Source organism: Pongo pygmaeus, chromosome 20 (assembly GCF_028885625.2).
Source record: "Pongo pygmaeus isolate AG05252 chromosome 20, NHGRI_mPonPyg2-v2.0_pri, whole genome shotgun sequence".
In the NCBI taxonomy this organism is placed as follows: Eukaryota; Metazoa; Chordata; class Mammalia; order Primates; family Hominidae; genus Pongo; species Pongo pygmaeus.
The window spans coordinates 23,974,690-23,999,423 of NC_072393.2; the positions used below are offsets into that span (position 1 = coordinate 23,974,690).

General features: G+C 44.5%; 1 protein-coding gene across 1 annotated transcript in view; it reads left to right on the forward strand.

Annotated features, from left to right (window-relative positions):
* Nucleotides 1-24,734, forward strand: part of ZNF730 (zinc finger protein 730) — an 80,365-nt gene that overhangs the window by 1,150 nt on the left and 54,481 nt on the right. Inside the window, exons 2-3 of the mRNA XM_063658860.1 lie at nt 18,727-18,904; nt 19,008-19,843. The gene's annotated coding sequence lies outside the window, so the exon portion shown is untranslated. The remainder of the gene's footprint in view (nt 1-18,726; nt 18,905-19,007; nt 19,844-24,734) is intronic.

Sequence of the window (24,734 nt, forward strand, 5' to 3'; positions counted from 1 at the left end):
ACAGGGCCCTTTACAGCAGCCCTCGGATCTTTTCTTGGTCATGAGTTTCAGAACTGTCTGGGATAACCCAAGATGCCCGTAGTGACCATATCTCTTGGAGTGTCTAATGAATATCATCCCCTGGGTCATTTCTTAGAGGGCAGCCTGAGGAATGGGAGTATAGCCTCTCAGAGGAGCAACTGGGTGGCCTGGGCCTGAGGACAGTCTCCTGGTATACCATTTGTCTAAAAAGCTAACCTCTTAGAACATTAAGATTTTTTTTTGTCAAAGGAATGCTTAGGCACCATTGGTGGGAGTTTAAATTAGTTCACCTACTGTCGACAGTGTGGCCATTCCTCAGAGACCTAGAGAAAGCAATACCGTTCAACCTAACAATCCAATTATTGGGTATATACCCAAAATAATATAAATAAATCATTCTACTATAAAGACACATGCATGTGTATATTCATTGCAGCACAATTCACAATAGCAAAGACATAGAGTCAACCTGAATGCCTATCAATGATAGACTGAATAAAGAAAATGTGGTACATATACACCATGGGATATTGTGCAGCCATAAAAAAAATGAGATCATGTCTTTCGCAGGAATGTGGGTGGAGCTGTAGGCCGTTATCCTTAGCAAAGTAACACAGGAACAGAAAACTAAATACCACATATTCTCACTTAAAAGTGAAAGTTGAATGATGGGAACACATGGACACAGAGGGGAACAATCCATACTGGGGTCTATTAGAAGGAGGAGGGAGAGGATCAAAAAAAGTAACTAATGGGTACTAGGTTTCATACCTGGGTGATGAAATAATCTTCACAACAAACCCCCATAACACACCTATGTAAAACGTGTATAGATAAAAATGTGTCTCAAACTTCTGACCTCAGGTGATCTGCCCGCCTTGGCCTCCCAATGTGCTGGGATTACAGGCGTAGGTTTTTTAAAAATTTAGGTAGCTTTTCTCATAATTCCCTAAGAGATTTTTTTTTTTTTTTTTTTTTTTGGGAGATGGAGTCTTACTCTGTCACCCAGGCTGGAGTGCAGTAGCAGTGTCTTGGCTCACTGCAACCTCCAACTCCTGGGTTAAAGCAATCCTTCTGCCTTAGCCTCCCGAGTAGTTGGGATTATAGGCATGTGCCAGCCAACACACCCAGCTAATTTTTGTATTTTTAGTAGAGATTAGGGCTTTACCATGTTGGCCAGGCTGGTCTTGAACTCCTGATGTCAAGTGATCTGACCACTTCGGCCTCTCAAAGTGTTGGGATTACAGGCGTGAGCCACCATGCCCAGTCTATGTGGGGAAAAGAAAGATCAGACTGTTACTGTGTCTATGTAGAAAGAAGTAGGCATAAGAGACTGTCCATTTTGTTCTGAACTAAGAAAAATTCTTCTGCCTTGAGATGCTGTTAATCTGTAACCCTACCCCCAACCCTGTGCTCACAGAGACAAGTGCTGTGTTGACTCAAGGTTTAATGGATTTAGGGCTATGCAGGATGTGCTTTGTTAAACAAGTGCATGAAGGCAGTATGCTTGTTAAAAGTCATCACCACTCTCTAATCTCAAGTACCCAGGGACACAATACACTGCAGAAGGCCGCAGGGACCTCTGCCTAGGAAAGCCAGGTATTGTCCAAGGTTTCTCCCCATGTGATAGTCTGAGATATGGCCTCATGGGAAGGGAAAGACCTGACCATCCCCCAGCCTGACATGGGTAAAGGGTCTGTGCTGAGGAGGATTAGTAAAAGAGGAAGACCTCTTTGCAGTTGAGATAAGAGGAGGGCATCTGTCTCTAGACATGTGTCTTTATAGTAGAATATAGTAGAATAATGATTTATATTATTCCTGGAGAATGATTTATATTATTCCCTGGGCAATGGAATGTCTCGGTCTAAAACCCGATTGTATGTTCCACCTACTGAGATAGGAGAAAACCGCCTTAACGTTGGAGGTGAGATATGCTGGCGGCAATACTGCTCTTTAATGCACCAGAGATGTTTATGTATGTGCACATCAAAGCACAGCACCTTTTCTAACCTTGTTTATGACACAGAGACATTTGTTCACATGTTTTCCTGCTGACCCTCTCCCCACTATTACCCTATTGTCCTACTACAGCCCCCTCTCCGAGATGGTAGAGATAATGATCAATAAATACTGAGGGAACTCAGAGACCGGTGCTGGCACGGGTCCTCTGTATGCTGAGCGCCGGTCCCCTGGGCCCACTTTTCTTTCTCTATTCTTTGTCTCTGTGTCTCTTTCTTTTCTCAGTCTCTCATCCCACCCGACAAGAAACACCCACAGGTGTGGAGGGGCAGGCCACCCCTTCACAGTCTGAAGAGTAATTTTCAACCCTGTGCAATTTAAGACAATTATCTTTTTTTTTTCAGATGGAGTTTTGCTCTTGTGCCCAGGCTGGAGTGCAGTGGCACAATCTCAGCTCACTGCAACCTCCGCCTCCTGGGTTCAAGCGATTCTCCTGCCTCAGCCTCCTGAGTAGCTGGGATTACAGGCATGTGCCATCATGCCTGGCTAATTTCTGTATTTTTAGTAGAGATGGGGATTTTACCACGTTGGCCAGGCTAATCTCAAACTCCTGACCTCAGGTGATCTGCCCTCCTCAGCCTCCCAAAGTGCTGGGATTACAGGTGTGAGCCACTGTACCCGGCCCTATATCAATGTTGTCACTGCTTTGTTTATGACACAATTTTTTTCTGGGTTTTCAATTATTATTTTATATTGTTTTAAGGCAGAGTTTTGCTCTTGTTGCCCAGGGTAGAGCACAATGGTGCGACCTTGGCTCACCGCAACCTCTGCCTCCCAGGTTCAAGTGATTCTTCTGCTTCAGCCCCCTCGGTAGCTGGGATTACAGGCATGCGCCACCACGCCCAGCTTATTTTGTATTTTTAGTGGAGATGAGGGTTTCTCCACATTGGTCAGGCTGGTCTTGAACTCCCAACCTCAGGTGATCCGCCCGCCTTGGCCTCCCAAAGTGCTGGGATTACAGGCGTAGCCACCGTGCCCGGCCTATTACTTTGTCTAGGTGAGTAGTCAAGGAAACAATCTTAAATTCACAATCTACTTATAGTTTGAATGTATATAATTTTGTGAGAAGAGCACTTGTTATTTGAACTTAATTTTTTAGAAATTTTGTAACTTTTTTTTAGGTAGTCTTAAATTTTAAATTGTGGTTAAAAACATACAATAGTCATTTCAAACATTTTTAGGTGTACAGTTTAGAAGTGTTAAGTGCAGTCCTGTTGTTTTCCAGGAGGTTAGAGATGATTTTTGTCTTACAAATGTAAAAGCAAATACTCATTAAACCACAAATTGTCCTTTCCACCCCTCTCTAGCTCCTGAAGAACCCCATTTTACTTTCTTTTTTCATGACTTTGACTAAGTATTTTATGTAAGTGTGATTATACAGTGTCTCTTTTTTTGACTTTTATTTTACTTGACATAGTATCTTAAAGATTTACCATTATTGTAGTATTTATCAAGATGTCCCTATTTTATTTATTTATTTATTTATTTATTTAGTGTCAAAGTCTTGCTGTATCCCCCAGGCTGGAGTGCAGTGGCGCCATCTCGGCTAACTGCAACCTCTGCTTCCTGGGTTCAAGCAATTCTCCTGCCTCAGCCTCCTTAGTAGCTGGGATTACAGGCACGTGCCACCATGCCCAGCTAATTTTTGTGTTTTTAGTAGAGACGGAGTTTCACCATGTTGGTCAGGCTGAGATGACCCTATTTCAAAAGGCTAAATAATATCCTATTTGTATATATGTGCCGCATTTGTTTAATCTACTCATTTGTAAAGGGACATTTGCTTCCAGGTATTATCTTTTGTGAGTCATACTGCAATGTACACGAATGTACAAATATCTATTTCATGTTTTGCCTTGACTATGGGATATTTTGAGTACACTGATTTAGTGTCATGTATATACTCTTACTTTTTTTTTTTGTTTTGAGACAGAGTCTCACTCTGCCACCCAGGCTGGAGTGCAGTGGCGTGATCTCGGCTCACTTCAACCTTCGCCTCCCGACTTCAAGTGATTCTCTACCTCAGCCTCCTGAGTAGCTGGGATTATAGGTGCGCACCACCATGCCCGGCTAAGTTTTTTATTTTTAGTAGAGACGGGGTTTCACCATGTTGCCCAGGCTGGTCTCGAATTCCTGGCCTCAAGTGATCCACCTGCCTCGGCCTCCCAAAGTGCTGGGATTACAGATGTGAACCACTGTGCCTGGCTATGCTCTTACTTTTATTGCCTGATCTTTTGAGGTTGTGTTCCCCAAATCATTGCCAAACCCATTGTCGTGAAGCTTCCCCCTTCTAGGAGTTTTACAGTTATAGATTTTATGTTAAAGCCTTAGTTCATTTCTTTTTTTTTTTTTGAGATGGAGTCTTGCTCTGTCGCCCAGGCTAAAGTGCAGTGGCACAATCTCGACTTACTGCAACCTCTGCCTCCCAGGTTCCAGTGATTCTCCTGCCTCTGCCTCCCAAGTAGCTGGGATTACAGGCACATGCCACCACTCCTGGCTAAGTTTTGAATTTTTAGTAGATACGGTGTTTCACCATGTTGGCCAGACTGCTCTCGAACTACTGACCTCAGGTGATCCAGCCTCCTCCACCTCCCAAAGTGCTGGGATTACAGGCGTGAGCCACTGTGCCAGACCTCTTTTTTTCTTTTTTTTTTTGAGAGTCTCACTTTGTTGCCGAGGCTGGAGGGCAGTAGTGCGATCTTGGCTCGCTGCAAACTCTGCCTCCTGGATTCAAGTGATTCTCATGCCTCAGCCTCCTGAGTGGCTTGGATTACAGACATTTGCCACCACTCCCAGCTAATTTTTGTTTTTGTTTTTTCTTTTTTTTGAGATGCAGTCTCGCTCAGTTACCCAGGCTGGTGTGCAATGGCGCTATCTTAGCTCACTGCAACCTCCGCCTCCCGGGTTCAAGCGATTCTCCTGCCTCAGCCTCCTGAGTAGCTGGGATTACAGGGGCGAGCCACCACGCCCACCTAATCTTTGTATTTTAGTAGAGATGGGGTTTCACCATGTTGGCCAGGCTGGTCTCCAATTCCTGACCCCAAGTGATCCGCCCGCCTCGTCCTCCCAAAGTGCTGGAACTACAGGTGTGAGCCACTGCGCCTGGCTAATTTTTGTATTTTCAGTGGAGATGGGATTTTGCCATGTTGGCCAGACTGGACTTGAATTTCTGGGTTCAAGTGATTCACCCACCTCGGCCTCCCAAAGTGCTGGGATTTCAGTCTGGAGCCAACACGCCCAGCCTTATCTTTTATCTGTTTATAGACAGACCTTGTTCTGTCACCCAGACTGGAGTGCAGTGGTGCAATCATAGCTCACTGTAACCCCAAACTCGCAGGCTACCTTTCCACCTCAGCTTCCGTAGTAGCTGGGGCTACAAAAATATGCCACCATGCCATATCTATTTATTTTTTGTAGAGATGAGGTCTCATGTTGTTCAGGCTGGTCTTGAACTTCTGACTTCAAGTAATTCTCTTGTCTCAGTCTTTCACACTGTAGGAATTACAGTCATGTGCCACCACACCTGGCCTTTGCTAACTAGTTTGTAATATGCAGCACTTTTTTATTCATCATTGTCATCCTACTGTGTAATAGAAAACCAGAACTTACTCTTCTTCTCTAATTGTAACTTAATATTTCTTAAGTAACCTCTTCCCATCCTCGCACTTTAGTCTCTGGTGACACCTGTTGTATTCTTGCTTCTATAAACCCTTTCTTTCAGAGTCCTTGTATGAGTAAAATTATGAGATCATGAAGTATTCGTCTTTCTGTATATGACATTTCACTTAACATGATATCCTCTTGGTCCCCCCATGTTGTTGCAAATAGCAGAATTTTTTTTTTTTTTTTGAGATGGAGTCTTGCTCTGTCACCCAGGCTGGAGTTCCGTGGTACGATCTTGGCTCACTTCAACCTCTGCCTCCCAGGTTCAAGCAATTCTCCTGCCTCAGCCTCCCGAGTAGCTGGGATTACATGCACCCGCCTCCATGCCCAGCTAATGTTTTGTATTTTACTAGAGACAGGGTTTCACCGCATTGCCCAGGCTGGTTGCAAACTCCTGAGCTCAGGCAGTCCACCTGCCTCAGCCTCTCAAAGTGTTGGGATTACAGGCGTGAGCCACAGCGCCTGGCATAATTTTTTTTTAATAGCTAAGTAGTATTGTATTGTGTACGTATACCACATTTTCTTTTCTCGTTTTTTTTTTTTTTTTTTTTGAGACAAAATCTCGCTCTTGTTACCCAGGCTGGAGTGCAATGGCGTGATCTCGGCTCACTGCAACCTCTGCCTCCTGGGTTCAGGCGATTCTCCTGCATCAGCTTCCCAAGTAGCTGGGATTACAGGCATGTGCCACCACGCCCGACTAATTTTGTGTTTTTAGTGGGACAGGGTTTCTGCACGTTGGTCAGGCTGGTCTCGAACTCCTGACGTCAGGTCTTCTGCCCACCTCAGCCTTCGAAACTGCTGGGATTACAGGTGCGAGCCACTGGACCTGGCCTTTTTTCTTTATTCATTTATCTGTTGCTATACATTTGAATTGATTCTATATCTTAGCTTTTATAAATAGTACTGCAATAAACACGGGAATGCAGATATCTTTTTGAAACATGGATTTTCTTTTTTTTAGATATGTAGGCAGTAGTGGCTGAGCATGGTGGCTCACATGTGTAATTCCAGCACTTTGGGAGGCTGAGGCCGGCTGATCACGAGGTCAGGAGTTTAAGACCAGTCCAGCCAATATGGTGAAAACCTGCCTCTACTGAAAATACAAAAATTAGCAAGGGATGGTGGCGCATGCCTCTAGTCCCAGCTACTCGGGAGGCTGAGGCAGGAGAACCGCTTGAACCAGGGAGGGGGAGGTTGCAGTGAGCCGAGATTGTGCCATTTCACTCCAGCCTGAGGGACACAGCGAGACTCCGCCTCAAAGAAAAAAAAAAGATATATGCCCAGTAGTAACATTACTGGGTCATATAGTAGCTCTATTTTTAATTTTTCGAGGAAACTCCATACTATTTTCTATAATGGCCATAAGTATTTACACTCCCGCCAACAGTGTATGTGTGTTTCCTCTTTATTACATCCTCATTAGTGCTTGCTTTTTTTTTTTTTTTAATTATAGCCATTCTAATAGGACTTAGGTTGTATATTATTGTAGTTTGGGTTTGCATTTACCTGGTGATTAGTTCATGTTGAGCATCTTTTTATGTACCTGTTAGCCATTCATATGTCTTTTTTTGATAAATGCCTGTTAAGATCTACATATTTTTAATAGATTATGTTTTATTTTAGAATTTCACAGTTTTTAAGATAATTTTGAATATTAACTCCTTGTCGTATGTATAGTTTGTACATTATTTTCCTTCATTTTTTAGATTGTCTCTTCACCCTCATAGTTGTTTCCTTTTATATGCAAAAACATTTTAGCTTGATGTAATCTCATTTGCTTATTTTTGCTTTTGTTTTCTATGCTTTTGAAGTCTTATTTTAAAAAATTATTTCCCAGTCTAATGTTTTAAAACATTTTTTCTATGTTTCTGTTTAATAGTTTCATAGTTTGTGGTATTACATTTGAGTCTTTAATTCATCTTGAGTTGATTTTTGTATATAATGAGGGGTAGGGATATGGTTGTATTCTTCTGTGTATGGATATTTGATTTTCCCTGCCATTTGTTGAAGAGATTGTCTTTTCCCCAAAGTGTGTTCTCACTACCATTGTTAAAAACTAGTTGGCTTTAGGTGCATAAGTTTGTTTCTGAGCTTATTGGGCACATTAATCTATGTGTTTGTTTTTATGTGAGTACAATGCCGTTTTGTTTATAATAGCCGTGTAGCAAATTTTGAAGTCAGATATTGTGATGCCTTCAGATTTGCGCTTTTTAAAAAAATATATACAAAGTATTTCCTAGACAAGTAGCAGATTACATTGTATAAACAAAACCATCTTTGAAAATACTGGCCAATTCTTCTTTAAAACGTACAAATAGGTCTTTTAAAAAAACTTAAATTCAGGGGTACAAGTGTACGTTTGTTGCATTGGTAAACATGTGTCATACAGGTTTGTTGTAAAGATTAAGCCTAGTACCCATTAGTTATTTTTCCTGATCCTTTTCCTCCTCCAACCTTCCACCCTCTGAAAGGCCCCAGTGTGTGCTGTTCCCTTCTGTGTGTCCATGTGTTCTCATTATTTACCTCCCACTTATAAATGAGAACATGCAGTATTTGGTTTTCTATTCCTGTGTTAGTTTGCTAGGGATAATGGCCTCCACCTCTGTCCACATGCCTGCAAAGGACATGATCTCATTCTTTTTTATGGCTGCATAGTATTTCATGGTGTATTTATGTACCACATTTTTCTTTATCCAGTCTATCATTAATGGACCTGTCAGTTGATTTCATGTCTTTGCTATGGTGAATAATGCTGCAGTGAACATACACGTGAATGTGTGTTTATAATAGAAGAATTTATATTCTTTTAGCTATATACCTGGTAATGAAATTACTGGTCAAATGTTATTTCTGTCTTTAGGTCTTTAAAAAATCACCACACTGTCTTCAACCTTAGCTGAACTAATTTATACTCCCACCAACAGGGTATAAGCATTTCTTTTCCTCCACAACCTCGTCAGCATCTGTTACTATTTAACTTTTTTAAAATAGCCATTCTGACTAAGGTGAGATGGTATCTCATTGTGGTTTTGATTTGCATTTCTCTAATTCGTGATGTTGAGCTTTCTTTCAGATGATTTTGACCACACGTAAGTCTTTTTAAAGGCTCATGTCCTTTTAAAAGTTCATGTCCTTTACCCACCTTTTTTTTGTTTTTTTCTTTTTGTATTTTTTTTTCTTTTTTTTTAAGTAGAAACGGGGTTTCACCATGTTGGTCAGGCTGTTCTCGAACTCTTGACCTCAAATGATCTGCCCTCCTCAGCCTCCCAAAGTGCTGGGATTACAGGCATGAGCCACCATGACTGGCTTTTTTTTTTTTTTTTAATATAGACAGAGTCTTTCTCTGTCACCAAGGCTGGAGTGTGGTGGCATGATCTTGGCTGCAACTTCCACCTCCCAGATTGAAGTGATTCTCCTGCCTCAGCCTCTCTAGTAGCTGGGATTACAGGCTCCCACCACCAAGCTTGGCTAATTTTTTTTTGTATTTTTAGTAGAGATAGGGTTTCACCATGTTGACCAGGCTTGTCTCGAACTGCTGACCTCAGGTGGTCCACCCGCCTTTGTCTCCAAAAGTGATGGAATTACTGATGTGAGCCGCCGCACCCAGACCTATTTCACCCAATTTTTTTTTCTTTTTTTTTTTTTTTGAGATGGAGTCTTGCTCTGTCACCCAGGCTGAAGTGCAGTGGCACGATCTCGGCTCACTGCAAACTCCGCCTCCCAGGTTCAAGGAATTCTCTGCTTCAGCCTCCTGAGTAGTTGAGATTACAGGTGCCTGCCACCACGTCCAGCTAATTTTTGTATTTTTAATAGAGACGGGGTTTCACGGTCGTGGCCAGGCTGGTCTGGAATTCCTGACCTCATGATCCACCTGCCTCAGCCTCCCAAAGTGCTGTGATTATAGGCGTGAGCCGCCGCGCCCGGCCCCACCCAATTTTTAATGGAGTTGTTTATGTCTTGTAAATTTGTTTAAGTTTCTTCCAGCTGCTGGATATTAGACCTTTGACGGATGCATATTTTGCAAAAATTTTCTCCCATACTGTAGGTTCTGTTTACTCTATTCATAGTTTCTTTTGCTTTGCAGAAGCTCTTTAGTTTAATTAGATTTTATTTATTTATTTATTTATTGTGATTGCTTTGGCATCTTTGTAATGAAGTCTTTGCCTGTGCCTATATCCTGAATGGTATTTCCTAGGTTGTCCTTCAGGGTTTTTATAGTTTTGGGTTTTTCATTTAAGTTTGTAATCCATATTGAGTTAGTTTTTGTATAGGGTGTAAGGAAGGGATCCATTTTTAATTTTCTGCAAATGGCTAGCCAGTTTATTTATTGAAGAGAAAATTCTTTACTCATTGCTTTTGTCAGCTTTGTCAAAGGTCAGATGGTTGTAGGTGTGCAGCTTAATTTCTGGCCCTCTATTCTGTTCCATTGGTCTGTTTCTGTTCTTGTACCAGTACCATGCTGTTTTAGTTTCTGTAGCCCTATAGTATAGTTGGAAGTCAGGTAGTGTGATGCCTCCAGCTTTGCTATTATTTGCATTTAGGATTGTGTTGCCTATTCAGGGTCTTTTTTGGTTTCACATGAATTTTAAACTAATTTTTTTCTAATTCTGTGAGAATGTCAATGCTTGTTTAATGGGAAAAGCATTGAATCTGTAAATTGCTTTGGGCAGTATGGCCATTTTAATGATATGGATTCTTTTTATTCATGAGCATGAAAAGTTTTTCCATTTGTTTGTGTTATTTCTGATACCTTTGAGCAGTGGTTTGTAGTTCTCCTTGTAGAGATCTTTCACCTCCCTTGTTAGCTGTATTCCTAGGCATTTTATCTTTTTTGTGGCAACTGTGAATTTGAGTTTGTTCGTGATTTGGCTCTCAGCTTGACTGTTGTTAATGTATAAAAATGCTAGTAATTTTTGGCTGGGTGCAGTGGCTCATGCCTATAATCCCAGCACTTTGGGAGGCCCAGGTGGGTGGATCACCTGAGATCAGGTGTTTGAGACCAGCCTGGCCAACATGGTGAAACCTTGTCTCTACTAAAATTACAAAAATTAGCCAGGCGTGGTGGCAGGTGCCTGTAATCCCAAGTACTCGGAAGGCTGAAGCAGGAAAATTGTTTGAACCCAGGAGGCAGAGGTTGCAGTGAGTCGAGATCGCACCACTGCACTCCAGCCTGGGAGACAGAGCAAGACTCCATCTCAAAGAAAAAAAGGAAAAAAGAAATGCTAGTAATTTTTGCACATTGATTTTGTATTCTGAGACTTTGCTGAAGTTGTTTATCAGCTTAAGGAGCTTATGGGCTGAGATTATGGCATGTTCTTGATGTAAGATTATGTTATCTGCAAACAGGGATAATTTGATTTCCTCTTTTTGTATTTGAATGCTCTTTCTTTTTCTTTTCTTTTCTTTTTTTTTTTTTTTTTTTGAGACAGAATTCGCTCTTGTTGCTCAGGCTGGAGCGCAATGTCATGATCTTGGCTCACCGCAGCCTCCACCTCTGAGGTTCAAGCAATTCTCCTGCCTCAGCCTCCCGAGTAGCTGGGATTACAGGCATGCACCACCACGCCTGGCTAATTTTGTATTTTTATTAGAGATGGGTTTCTTCATCTTGGTCAGGCTGGTTTTGAACTCCCAACCTGAGGTGATCCACCACCTCGGCCTCCCAAAGTGCTGGGATTACAGGTGTGAGCCACCACACTCAGCCTAGATGCCCTTTATTTCTTTCTCTTTTCTTGTTACCCAGACCAGAAGTTCCAATATTATGTTGAATAGGAGTGATGAAAGAGGGCATCCTTGTCTAATTTTAGTTTTTGTTTGTTTGGTTTTTTGAGATGGAGTCTCACTCTGTCACCCAGGCTGGAGTGCAGTGGTGCGATCTTGGCTCACTGGAACCGCTGCCTCCCAGGTTCAAGCAATTCTTCCTGCCTCAGCCTCCTGAGCAGCTGGGATTACAGGCGCCCACAACCACGCCTGGCTAATTTTTGTATTTTCAGTAGAGATGTGGTTTCACCATGTTGGCCAGGCTGGTCTTGAACCCCTGACCTCAGGTGATCTGCCCGCCTTGGCCTCCCAAAGTGGTGGGATTACAGGTGTGAGCCATGCACCCGGCCTAGTTTTAGTTTTCAACGAGAATGCTTCCAGTTTTTGCCCATTCAGTATAATGTTGGCTGTGGGTTTGTCAAAGATGTCTCGTAGTATTTTGAGATATATTTTTTCAATACCTTGTTTATTGAGAGGGTTTTTGTTTGTTTGTTTGTTTTTATTTGTTTGTTTTTTGTTTTTCTCCAGACGGAGTCTCACTCTGTCTCCAGCACCTAGGCTGGAGTGCAATGGCATGATCTCAGTGCAGCCTCCACCTACGGGCTCAAAAGATTCTCCCACCTCAGCCTCCCAAGTAGCTGGGACTACAGGTGTGTGCTACCATACCTGGCTAATTTTTTGTATTTTTAGTAGAGATGGGTTTTCACCATGTTGGCCAGGCTGGTCTTGAACTCCAGACCTCAAGTGATCTGCCTACCTCAGCTTCCCAAAGTGCTAGGATTACAGGTGTGAGCCACCATGCCCAGCCTATTGAGAGTTTTTAACATGAATGGATGTTGAACTGTATTGAAAGTTTTTTCTGCATCTATTGAAATGATCATGTGGTTTTGTTCCTTTTTGTTTGTTTGTTTGTTGGTTGGTTGGTTGGTTTTTGAGACGGAGTTTCACTCTTGTTGCCCAGGCTGGAATGCAATGGCGCGATCTCGGCTCACCACAACCTCTGCCTCCCAGGTTCAAGTGATTCTTCTTCCTCAGCCTCTAGTAGCTGGGATTACAGGCATGCGCCACCTTGCCTGGCTAATTTTGTATTTTTAGTAGAGAGGGGGTTTCTCCATGTTGTTCAGGCTGGTCTCGAACTCTCGACCTCCCAAGTGTTGGGATTACAGGCGTGAGCCACCGCACCTGGCTGATTATGTGGTTTTTGTCTTTAGTTCTGTTATATGATGTGTCGTATTTCTTTTTTCCTATTTATTTTTTTCTGTCTCCCAGGCTGGAGTGCAGTGGTGTGATCTCAGCTCCCAGCAACTTTTGTCTCCTAGGTTAAAGCGATTCTCCTGCCTCAGTCCCAAGTAGCTGGGACTACAGGTGGGCACCACCATGCCCCACGAATTTTTGTATTTTTAGTAGAGACAGTGATATTGTTTGGCTGAGTCTCCATTCAGATCTCAATTTGAATTGTGTCTCCCAGAATTCCCATGTGTTATGGGAGGGACCCAGGGGGAGATTATTGAATCATGGGGTCTGTTTTTTTCCTGTGGTATTCTTGTGATATTGAATAAGTCTCACAAGATCTGATGGGTTTATTCGTGGTTTCTGCTTTGCTTCTTTCTCATTTTCTCTTGCTGCTGTGATGTAAGAAGTGCCTTTTGCCTACCACCATGCTTCTGATGCCTCCCCAGCCATGTGGAAATGTAAGTCCAATTAAACTGCTTTTTCTTCCCTGTCCTGGGTATGTCTTTATCAGCACTGTGAAAACAGACTAATACAGTAAATTGGTACCAGTAGACTGGGGCCTTGCTGAAAAAATACCCGAAAATGTAGAAGCGATTTTGGAACTGAGTAACAGGCAAAGGTTGGAACAGTTTGGAGGGCTCAGAGGAAGACAGGAAAATGAGGGAAAGTACGGAACCTCCTAAAAATGTGGTGATTGGCTTTGACAAAAATGCTAATAGTGATATGAACAATAGGATCCCAGCTGAGAGGGCTGGGCACAGTGGCTCATGCCTGTAATACCAGCACTTTGAGAGGCTGAGGCGGGCAGACCACAAGGTCAAGACATCAAGACTATCCTGGCCAACATGGTGAAACCCTGTCTCTACTAAAAATACAAAAATCAGCTGGGTGTGGTGGCGCATGCCTGTAGTCCCAGCTACTTGGGAGGCCGAGGCAGGAGAATTGCTTGAACCTGGGAGGCGGAGGTTGCAGTGAGCCGAGATTGTGCCACTGTACTCTAGCCTGGCAACAAAATGAGACTCCATCTCAAAAAAAGATCCCAGCTGAGGTGGTCTCAGATGGAGATGAGAAACTTGAAACTGGAGCAAAGGTGAGCCTTATGTTTTAGCAGAGACTGGTGGCATTTTGCCCTGCCCTAGAGATTTGTGGAACTTTGAACTTGAGAGAGATGATGAAGGTATCTGGTGGAAGAAATTTCTAAGCAGAAAAGCATTCAAGAGGTGACTTGGGTACTTTTAAAAGCACTCTGTTTTAAAAGGGAAACAATATGAAAGTTCAGAAAATTTGCAGCCTGATGATGCAGTAGAAAAGAAAACCCCATTTTTTTGAGGAGAAATTCAAGCTGGCTACAGAAATTTGCATAAGTAGCAAGGAGCCTAATGTTAATCCCCAAGACCATGGGGAAAACATCTCTAGGCCATGTCAGAGACTTTCACAGCAGCTCCTCCCATCACAGGCCCAGAGGCCCAGGAAGAAAAAGTGGTTTTGCTAGGCATGGTGGCTCATGCCTGTAATCCCAGCACTTTGGGAGGCTGAGGTGGGTGGATCACCTGAAGTCAGGAGTTTGAGACCAGCCTGGCCAACATGGTGAAACCCCATCTCTACTGAAAATACAAAAACTAACCAGGCATGGTGGCAGGCACCTGTAATTTCAGCTACTCAGGAGGCTGAGGCAGGAGAATTACTTGAACCCGGGAGGTGGTGCAGGTTGCAGTGAGCCAAGATCATGCCATTGCACTCCATCCTGTGTGACAGGAGTGAGACTTCATCACCAAAAAAAAAAAAGAAAGGAAAAGAAAAAGTGGTTTTGTGGCCCAGGGCCCAGGGTCCCCATGCTGTGTGCAACCTAAGGACTTGGTGTCCTGTGTCCCGGCTGCTCTAGCCATGGCTGAAAGGGGCCAATGTACAGCTTTGACTGTGGCTTCAGAGGGTGGAAGCCTCAAGTCTTGGCAGCTTCCATGTGGTGTTGAGGCTGTGGGTGCATAGAAGTCAAGAATTGAGGTTTAGGAACCTCCACCTAGATTTCAGAAAATGTATGGCAACACTTGGATGTCCATGCAGAAGTTTGCTGCAGGGGTGGAGCCCTCATGGAGAACCTCTGGTAGGGCAGTGTGGAAGGGAAATGTGGGGTCAGAGCCACCACACAGTCCCTACTGGGCTACGGCCTAGTGGAGTTGTGAGAAGAGGGCCACTATCCGCCAGACCCCAGAATGGTAGATTCACCCGCAGCTTGCACTGTGTGCCTGGAAAAGCTGCAGACACTCAGTGCCAGCCACTGAAAGCAACTGGGAGGGAGGCTGTACCCTGCAAAGCCATAGGGGTGGAGCTGTTCAGGATCATGGGAACCCACCTTTTGCATCAGCCTGACCTGGATCTGAGACCTGGAGTCAAAGGAGATCATTTTGGAGCTTTAAAATTTGACTGCCTCACTGGATTTTGGACTTACATGGTCCCTGTAACCCCTTTATTTTGTCCAATTTATCTCATTTGGAATGGCTATATTTACCCAATGCCTGTACCCCTATTGTATCTAGGAAGTAACTAGCTTGCTTTTGATTTTACAGGCTCATAGGCAGAAGGGACTTGCCTTTTCTCAGATGAGACTTTGGACTGTGGACTTTTGGGTTAATGCTGAAATGAGTTAAGACTTTGGGGATCTGTTGGGAAAGCATGATTGGATTTGAAATCTGAGGACATGAGATTTGGAGGGGCCAGGGGCAGAATGATATTCTTTGGATGTGTCCCCATTCAAATCTCAACTTGAATTGTATCTCCCAGAAGTCCCGTGTTTTGTGGGGGTGACCCAGGGGAATGTAATTGAATCATGAGGGCTGTTCTTTCCCGTGCTATTCTCGTGATAGTGAATATCTCTCACAAGATCTGATGGGCTTATCAGGGGTTTCCGGTTTTGCTTCTTTCTCATTTTCTCTTGCTGCTGTGATATAAGAAGGGCCTTTTGCCTCCCACCATGATTCTGATGCCTCCCCAGCCATGTAGAACTGTAAGTCCAACTAAACCTCTTTCTTCTCAGTCTCGGGTATGTCTTTATCAACAGCATGAAAACAGATTAATATAGACAGGGTTGGTGGCCAGGTGCTGTGGCTCTTGCCTGTAATCCCAGCACTTTGGGAGGCTGAGGCAGGTGAATCACCTGAGGTTGGGAGTTCGAGACCAGCCTGATCAACACGGAGAAACCCCATCTGTCCTGAAAATACAAAAATTAGCCGGGCATGGTGGTGTATGCCTATAATCCCAGCTACTTGGGAGGCTGAAAGAGGAGAATCACTTGAACCCAGGAGGCAGAGGTTGCGGTGAGCCAAGATTGCACCATTGCACTCCAACCTGGGCAACCAGAGCAAAACTCCATCTCAAAAAAATAAAAATAAAAAACAGATGGGGTTTCACCATGTTGGCCAGGCTGGTCTCAAACTCCTGACTTCAGATGATCCGCCCACCTCGGCCTCCCGAAGTGCTGGGATTGCATGCATGAGCCACCACAGCTGGCCTGAATAATATTTCTTAATTTCAGTAGGTTCAACCAACCTTGCATTTCAGAGATGAAGCCTACCTGATTCTGGTGGATAAGTTTTTTCATTTGCTGCTGAATTTGGTTTGCCAGTATTTTGTTGAAATTTTTTGCATCAATGTTCATCAAAGATATTTACCTGAAGCTTTCTTTTTTTGTTGTACTCTGTTGGGTTTTGGTGTGAAGATTGTCCTGGCCTCATAAAATGAGTTAGGGAGAAGTCCCTTCTCAATTGTTTTTTGTTTTTGTTTTTTTGAGACAAAACAAAACTCTTGTTGCCCAGGCTGGAGTAGAAGGGTGTGATTTCAGCTCACTGTAACTTCTGCCTCCCGGGTTCAAGTGATTCTCCTGCCTCAGCCTCTTACAGGTGCACGCCACCATGCCCAGCTAATTTTGTATTTTAGTAGATACGGGATTTCGCCCTGTTAGCCATGCTGTTCTTGAACTCCTGATCTCAGGTGATCCACTCGCCTTGGCCTCCCAAAGTGCTGGAATTACAAGCATGAGCCACTGTGCCCAGCCTGTCCTTAATTTTTTGAAAGAATTTCAGTAGAAACTGTACCAGCTCTTCTTTTTACATCTGGTAGAATTCAACTGTGAATCTCTCTTCCCGTGGGGACTCAGGGACCATCCTGTGTCATCTTCTGAGGGCCCGGAAGGGGTTTGCCTGTGGGCTTTCTAATTGCCGAAAGGGATGGCATGCTACACGGTGGGTGCCCCTGCTGCGGGTTAGGGAGTGCCCCTGCTTGGCATCCCACCCCTCTGGTTCCTGCTTCCCCCCTCATTCTTAGGGGTGTGGGTGGTGGTAGCTCAATCCCTGGGCTGGGACAGGGCTGGGGGAGCATGGTGTGGATGGCTGAGGTGTCTTGGGGTGTGGCCCAGCAGGCCCCATCCCAGGTATGGCCCTGAGGGCCCGGAGGTAGCCGTCTGGGTCCCGGTCCTCTCCCACCCCAGGGGTGGGGTGGTCACTAAGGGGCAGTCCCTGCCGTTGAGCTCTTCCTCCTTTTTCCACCACCTACGGTCGATCAACAGACGGGGTCAGGGGTGTGGTGGGAAGGAAGACTGGCGACTTAGATACCAGAGGAACAGCTTCAGGCCACAAGCGCTGCCCTTGGCCTGTAGGGAGGACCCGCTGGGCCTCTGCCGGTTGGGTTTTCCTTCTGTCTGCCAGGTCCACCAGATATCTGCCAAGAGTGTAGGACTTGGCCACCGGCTTGAAATGTTTAAGGTGGACCAGAGGGCTCTCACTGGGGTCAGAATTGCTTACATCCAGCAGAGGGTGCGATTATGGCTCACTGCGACCTCCATCTTCCTGGGCTCACCCAGGGGATCCTCCCATTTCGGTCTCCCAAGTGGCTGCGGCTCTGGGGATCTTTCTGTTTTTGTTTTTTGTTTTTTTCCCTAGGCCCACTTCAAGTTTGTTTCCACATTACATTGAATTGCTGTTGTTTTTTTCCTTTCTTTTCTCTCTGTTATGCTCCTTCCTGTGCACTGAAGTTGCTATTATTTTAGATTTTTTCTTTTCTTTTTTTTTTTTTAAATCAGGCTTTGGCTCCCAAAGTGCTGGAATTACAGGTGTGAGCCACCATGCCTGGCTCTATCTATCTATCTATCTATCTATCTATCTATCTATCTATCTATTTATCTATCTGTGGGTACTCCATAGATAGGTAGGTAGGTAGGTAGGTAGGTAGGTAGAAAATACATAAGTTTTCATTTATTTATTTATTTATTTATTTTGAGATGGAGTTTCACTCTTGTCACCCAGGGTGGAGTGCAATGGCACCATCTCCAGTCACTGCAACCACCGCTTCCTGGGTTAAAGCAGTTCTCCGTCCTCAGCCTCCCAAGTAGCGGGGATTACAGGCGTGTGCCACCATGCCCAGCTAACTTTTGTATTTTTAGTAGAAATGGGGTTTCAGCATGTTGACCAGGCTGATCTCGAGCTCCTGACCTCAGGTGATCCTCCCACCTCGGCCTCCCAAAGTGCTGGAATTACAGTCATGAGCCAAGGAGCCCAGCCTATCTATTTTTTTAGTAGAGATGTGGTCTCACTATGTTGTCCAGCCTCTGGTTATATATATTACTCTTAACTTTGTCATTTTTCATTAGAGATGTCTCACAGTGTTGCCCCCAGTATAGTATCAGACTCCTTGGCTCCATATATCCTCCTGATTTGGCCTCCCAAAGTGCTGGGATTACAGGCATGAGCCACTGTGCATCGTCTGGTTATATTTTTGATATGTTGACTCTTTCCAGTTCAGATGCATAATCTCATCCCTGAACATTCTGCTGGTGCGATTATGACATATGACTTTACCCAGCACCAGGGTGATTTGATGCTCCTACCTGGGCCCAACTCACAGAAGGGATTGTGACATATCACTGGACCCAGCACTGAGATAGTGTGACTATCTTACTGCCTTGGCACTGCCCACAGAGGACATTGTGACATATCACTGGGTCTTGTACCCAGGTGGTGTGAATCTTCTGCCTTGGTTGTTCCACAGGGGACATTGTGTAATATCGCTGGGCCTCACACATACGTTACGTGACTCTCCTGCCTGTGCCCTGTCCATGTGGGCCGTGGTGACATATTGCTGGGTCCAACATCCGGTTGATGTAACTCTACTGCCTAGGTCCTGCCTAAGGAGGACATTGTGATGTATCCCTGAACCCATCACACAGGTAATACAACTCTATTCTCCTACCTGGCCACTTCTCACAGAAGGGATTGTAACATACCACTGGGCTCAGCACCTAGCTCACATGAGTCTCCCCCTCTTTCTAGATTCTGCCCTCAGAGGATATTGTGACATGTCACTGGGCCTAATACTAAGATGACATCATTGTTTAGTTTTAGCACTGCCCTCAGAAGCCATGGTGGTGTATTGCTGGGCCCAGAGCCAATGTGATGTGAGTCTCCTGCCTGGATCCTGCCTACAACGTGCATTGGGACATATCTCTGGGCCCTTTGACTATTTTATGTGACTCTCCTCTCTTACCTGGATGTTGCCCAAAAAGAGATCGCGACATACTTTGCACCCAGGACTGAGGTGATTTGACTGTCCTCTTCAGCCTGCGCTTTGCCTACAGGAGAGAGAGTGACTTATTACTGAGTTTAGCATACACATGATGTGATTTTCCTCCACTCACAGAAGTCATTGTGACATATATCTTGGCCCATCACTGAGATTGTGACTGTCTTTTTCCTGGGACCTGTCCACAGTGGAGAGTATGACACTTTTTGGCCAAGCACCTACAAGATACGACTCTCTTCTTATGCCTGGGTCACTGGGGTGATTTTGACATGTAGTTGGCCCCAGCTCCAAGATTATGTGACTCCACACTTCTTCCTGAGCCCTACCTACAGGCAGCATTGTGTCATATCTGTGAGACCCTCAATTAGGTGAAATGACTCTTTTGTTTGGGCCCTTTTCTCAAGGTACTGTGACATATTGCTGGGTCCAGCATCTAGGTGTTGTAACTCTACTGTACTGTTTGGTTTCTGCCTAAAAAGGGATTGTGACACACCACTCTATCAAGAACCTAGATGAGGTGACTCCTCTCCAGCCTGGGATCTGCATACATTGCTTATTGACACATATCACTGGCTCCAACACCTAGGTAATGCAACTTTCCTACATGGGCCCCCACCCATAGGGGTATTATAAGATATCTTTTTATTAATCACTCAGGTGATGTGACACTCCTCTTCTGCCTGGGTCCTCCCAAAAAAGTATTGTTACACATCACTGAGCCCAGCACCTAGGTGATGTGACTTTTCTCATGCATCGGCCCTGCCAACTGGGGTGTTTGTTACATATAGCTGGGCCCAGCCCCTAGGTCATGCGATTCTTTTTTTTCTGAGCCCTACCCACAGAGGGCATTTTGACATATTTTGAGCCCATCATTTAGGTGATGTGACCCTCTTGCATGGGCCCTCCCCAGCAAGGGGCACTGTGACATACTGCTGAACCCAGTACATAGGTGATGTGACTCTCCTCTATGGATTGTGGATGTGACTCTCCTCTTGGCTTTGGCCAAGCAGGGCTGTGATGTGTTACTGGACTCACCACCTATGTATTGTGATTATTCTGTTCTGCCTAAGCCCTGCATACGTTGTGTATTGTGACATATGCCTGGATTTAGCACCTAGGTAATGTGACTTTATGGCATGGGAACTGCCCACAAAATTGTATTTTGACATCATTTTCATCACCTAGGTGATATGACCATTTTATTTTCCCTGATCCTGGCATATTTTGGGTATAGTAACATATCACTGAGTCAAATGCCTATGGGATATGTGGCTCCTCCATAGGCCCAGCACATAGAGTGCCTCATGACATATCTCTGCATCCATAGTCTAAGAGATTTAACTCTTCTCCTGACTTTCTTCTCCTGCCTAGTTTCTTCTCACAAAAAGTATTGTCACATATCACTGGGCCCAACAGCAACAGTAACAGTGATGTTACTCTTTGGCTTACTGTTTGCCCTCAGAAGTCATTGTGACACATTACTTGGCCAACATCAAGGTCATGTGCATCTCCTGCCTGGACCCTGCCCACAGGGGACATTGTGACATATCTCTGTGTCCATCACCCAGGAGAGGTGAATATTTTCACCTGCCTGGTGTCTGCTTACTGGGGGATAGTGATATATATTGCTGATTTCATCACCGAGCTGATATAACTCTTCTCGTATTCTTACATCCTGCCCGGAAGAAAACTGAAATATCGTTGGACCCAGCACCAAGGTTATTTTACCTGGCCCCACCCTCAAAAGGCATTATGACATATTGCAGTGCCCAGCACCAATGTAATTTGTCTCCTGCCTACACCCTGCCTACTTGGGGCATTGTGACGTGTCTTGGCCCATCAACTATTTGATAAAATTCTCCTTTCTTACCTGGGTTTTCCCAAAGTAGAGATTGTGAAAGATCTCTGGGACCAGCACCTAGATGATGTGACTCTCTTCTTTTGCCTGGGCCCTTTCCACAGGGATGATCATGTCATATAGTTTTACCCAGCCCCTAGGTTATGTGACTCAGTGGTTTTTGTGACATATTGCTTGACTCAGAACATAGGTGATATGACTCTTCACTGCTTGGACTCTGTCAAGGAGGTATTGTGGGCCAGGTGTGGTGGCTCATGCCTGTAATTTCAGCACTTTGGGAGATCAAGGTAGGTGGGTCACCTGACGTCTGGAGTCTAAGACCAGCCTGGCCAACATGGCAAAACCCTGTCTCTACCAAAAATACAAAGAGAAAAATAGCCAGGTATGATAGTGTGCCCCTGTAGTCCTGGCTACTTGGGAGGCTGAGACAGGAGAATCACTTGAACCCAAGAAGTGGAGGTTGCGGTGAGCCAAGATCATGCCATTGCACTTCAGCCTGGGTGACAGAGTGAGACTCTGTCTCAAGAAAAAAAAAAAGAAGGTATTGCAATGTATCACTGGGACTGACACCTGGGTAATGATACTCTCTCCTGCCTGAACCCTGCATAAATTGTATATTTTGACATAGCACTGCATTCAACATATAGCTGATGCAACTCTAGCACATAGGCCCTGCTCATGGGCATATTAGGACATACATTTTTCATCACCTAGGTTATGTGAATCCTCTTCTTCCCAGATCCTGCCAAAAGGAAAGATTGTGACTTATCACTGAAACCAGCCCTTAGGTAATGTGACTTTTCTGCTCTGCCTGAGAACCACATTTTTGGGTATTCTGACATTTCACTGTGCCAAACACCTAAACGATGGGAGGCCCTGCCTCAGCCCTGTCCACAAGGGTTCTTGTGACATATATCTGCATCCATTACGTAAAAATGTGACTCCGTTTCTACCTGTCCCCTGCTCACAGGAAAGACTGTGACATAGTGCAGGGTCCAGCCACCAGGTGATGTGTCTCTCCTGTGTGTGCATTATTTTTAGGAAGAAATGGTAACATACCATTGATTGAAAACTCAGGTGATGTGACTCTCCTGCCTGATCAGTGCCCTCAGGGAAAATTTTACATATCATTTGCCCAGCATCCAGGTGATGTGACGGTTCTGGGTAATTTCTGTCAACAAGTAGGTTGGTAACGTAGATCTTAGCAGCTCACAGGTTTGATGATGACTCTAATACTTTGTACCAGCCAATGGAAGAGATACTGTCTCTCACAGCTAGGCTTAGAAAAAGGAGAAAAATCCTGGGTCTCATCTCTGTATGAAGGTTATAGAGAATTAATACTCTCTTACATATTGTATAACGCCCTCAGATGGTACAGAGAGTGTCATCATAGGAAAAAGCAAACAGATTAGATCATGTTTCTTGTAAGCATACTCTGTCAATTTTTAGAATTACCACTATCACACAGAGACAGAACCCACGGAGGAGTTCATGATTCTCATGTGCAGATGCAGTCCACAGTTAAAATTGTGATATCATATGTGAACATCTGGCCACAGTTGAGATGGTGACTCATTTCTAAACCCAGCTCATAGGCAGGTGAGGACTGTCCTCTGTGGACCCAGCCAATGGGAGAATGTTGACTCTCATACCTAGACTTAGAGCCACATAAGATCATAGGTCCATAGCACCACAAAAATCTCAGAGCAGATTGTGACTCATGCATACCGTATAAAGCCTTCAAATGGTACAGAGAGTGTCTTGACAGGGCCAAGCACACAGGTGAGATTGTGACACTCATATTCACACCCAGTCAACAGTAAAGATTGTCATCTGCTTAAATAAACACAACCCACTTCCGAGGTTCTGAATCTCACATTGGGAGGCAGTGGAATGTTGGAAAATAGACTCTCATTTGTGGATTCTGTCCACAGTTGAGTTGGTGACTCTTTAACCAAAATTCAGCACATCTTTGTGGCTGTAACTTCACTAAGACACAGGGTTTACAAGAGAAATTGAGGCTCTCATGCACAAATCCATTCCACCATTGAGATTGTGACTTCTTGTACTTAGACCGAACTTGCAGGAGATGTTGACTCTCATTCGTTGACTCAAGACCTTGTCATTTTTAATGTCACCAAAGGACCTTCTTATAGGTGTGATTGTGACACGTGCCTCTGCCCAGCCTCTGAGTTATTTGACTCTCACCTGGGCCCAGTACCCAGTGACATATTAGGGGACCCAGACCTTTGGTAATGTCACTCTATTCTGCCTTGATACAGCCCACAGGAGGCATTGTGACATATCACTGGGCCTTGCACTCAGGTGATGTGAGTTTCCTCTTCTTGGTGCTGCCACATAGGTGTATTGTATCATATTGTTGGGCCTAAGTTATGTGACTCTCTTGCTTGTGTTCTTCCCACGTAGGCTATTGTGACATATGCCTGAGGCTAACACCCAGATGATGTAAGTCTGGACCCTGTCTACAGAAGTCTTTGCAATATATGTCTTCACCAATCACTGAGGTCGAACGCCCAGTGATGTGACTCTCCTTCCTGGTCCATGCCCTCAGGGAAGATTGTGACATACCCCTGGCCCAGCACACAGTTAATGTCACTCATGTGCTTGCTCTCTACCCATGGGTAGGATTGTGACATATATCGTGGCCAAGCACAAAGATGTAATGATGACTGTTATACCCAAAGAAGGCAATAGGAGAGTTAATGTTGCTCCTAGGTAGGCTTAGGAAAATGAGGAAGTCTTCTTTCTGTACAAATCTCACTCTCTGACATATATAAAGCCCTAGTGTGTTACAGAGAATGTCATAACAGGGCTCCTCACACAGGTGAGATCGTGTTCTATGCACAGCCCACCAATCTTTAGAATTGTCACCCTCACACATGGACAGAGTCCACTGGTGAGGTCCTGAATCACACATGAATGCAGTTAACAACTGGAATTGTGACTGTCATCATTGAACATCTGGTCACAATTTGGATGGTGATTCTTTTTTTTTTTTTTTGAGACAGTCTTGCTCTGTCACCCCGGCCGGAGGGCAGTGATGCAATCTTGGCTCACTGCAACTTCTGCCTCCTGGGTTCAAGCAGTTCTCCTGCCTCAGCCCCCTGAGTAGCTGTGATTACAGGAACCCACCACCATGGCCAGCTAATTTTTGTATTTTAAGTAGAGACTTTCACCATGGTGGCCAGGCTGATCTTGAACTCCTGACCTCATGATCTGCCCACCTCAGCCTCCCAAAGTGCTGGGATTACAGGTGTGAGCCACCATGCCCGGCAATGATTCATTTCTAAACTCAGCTTGTTAAAAGGTGAGGACTCTTCTATCTGGACTACACCAATTGGATAAATATTGATGCTCATATCTGGGCTTGGAACCACAGGAAAGATTCTGGATCTTCCTCTTGGACAAAGGTCACAGAGGATTACCACTCTTGCATATTGTAGAAATCCATCAAGTGAAACTGTATCATAAGAGAACATAGCACGTGTGTGAGATTTTGTATTTTGAAAGCACACCCAGGCAACTGTAAAGATTGTCATTCTCCCATATAAACACATCTCACTGTTGAGGTTCTGAATGTCAGACACAGACTGTCAAA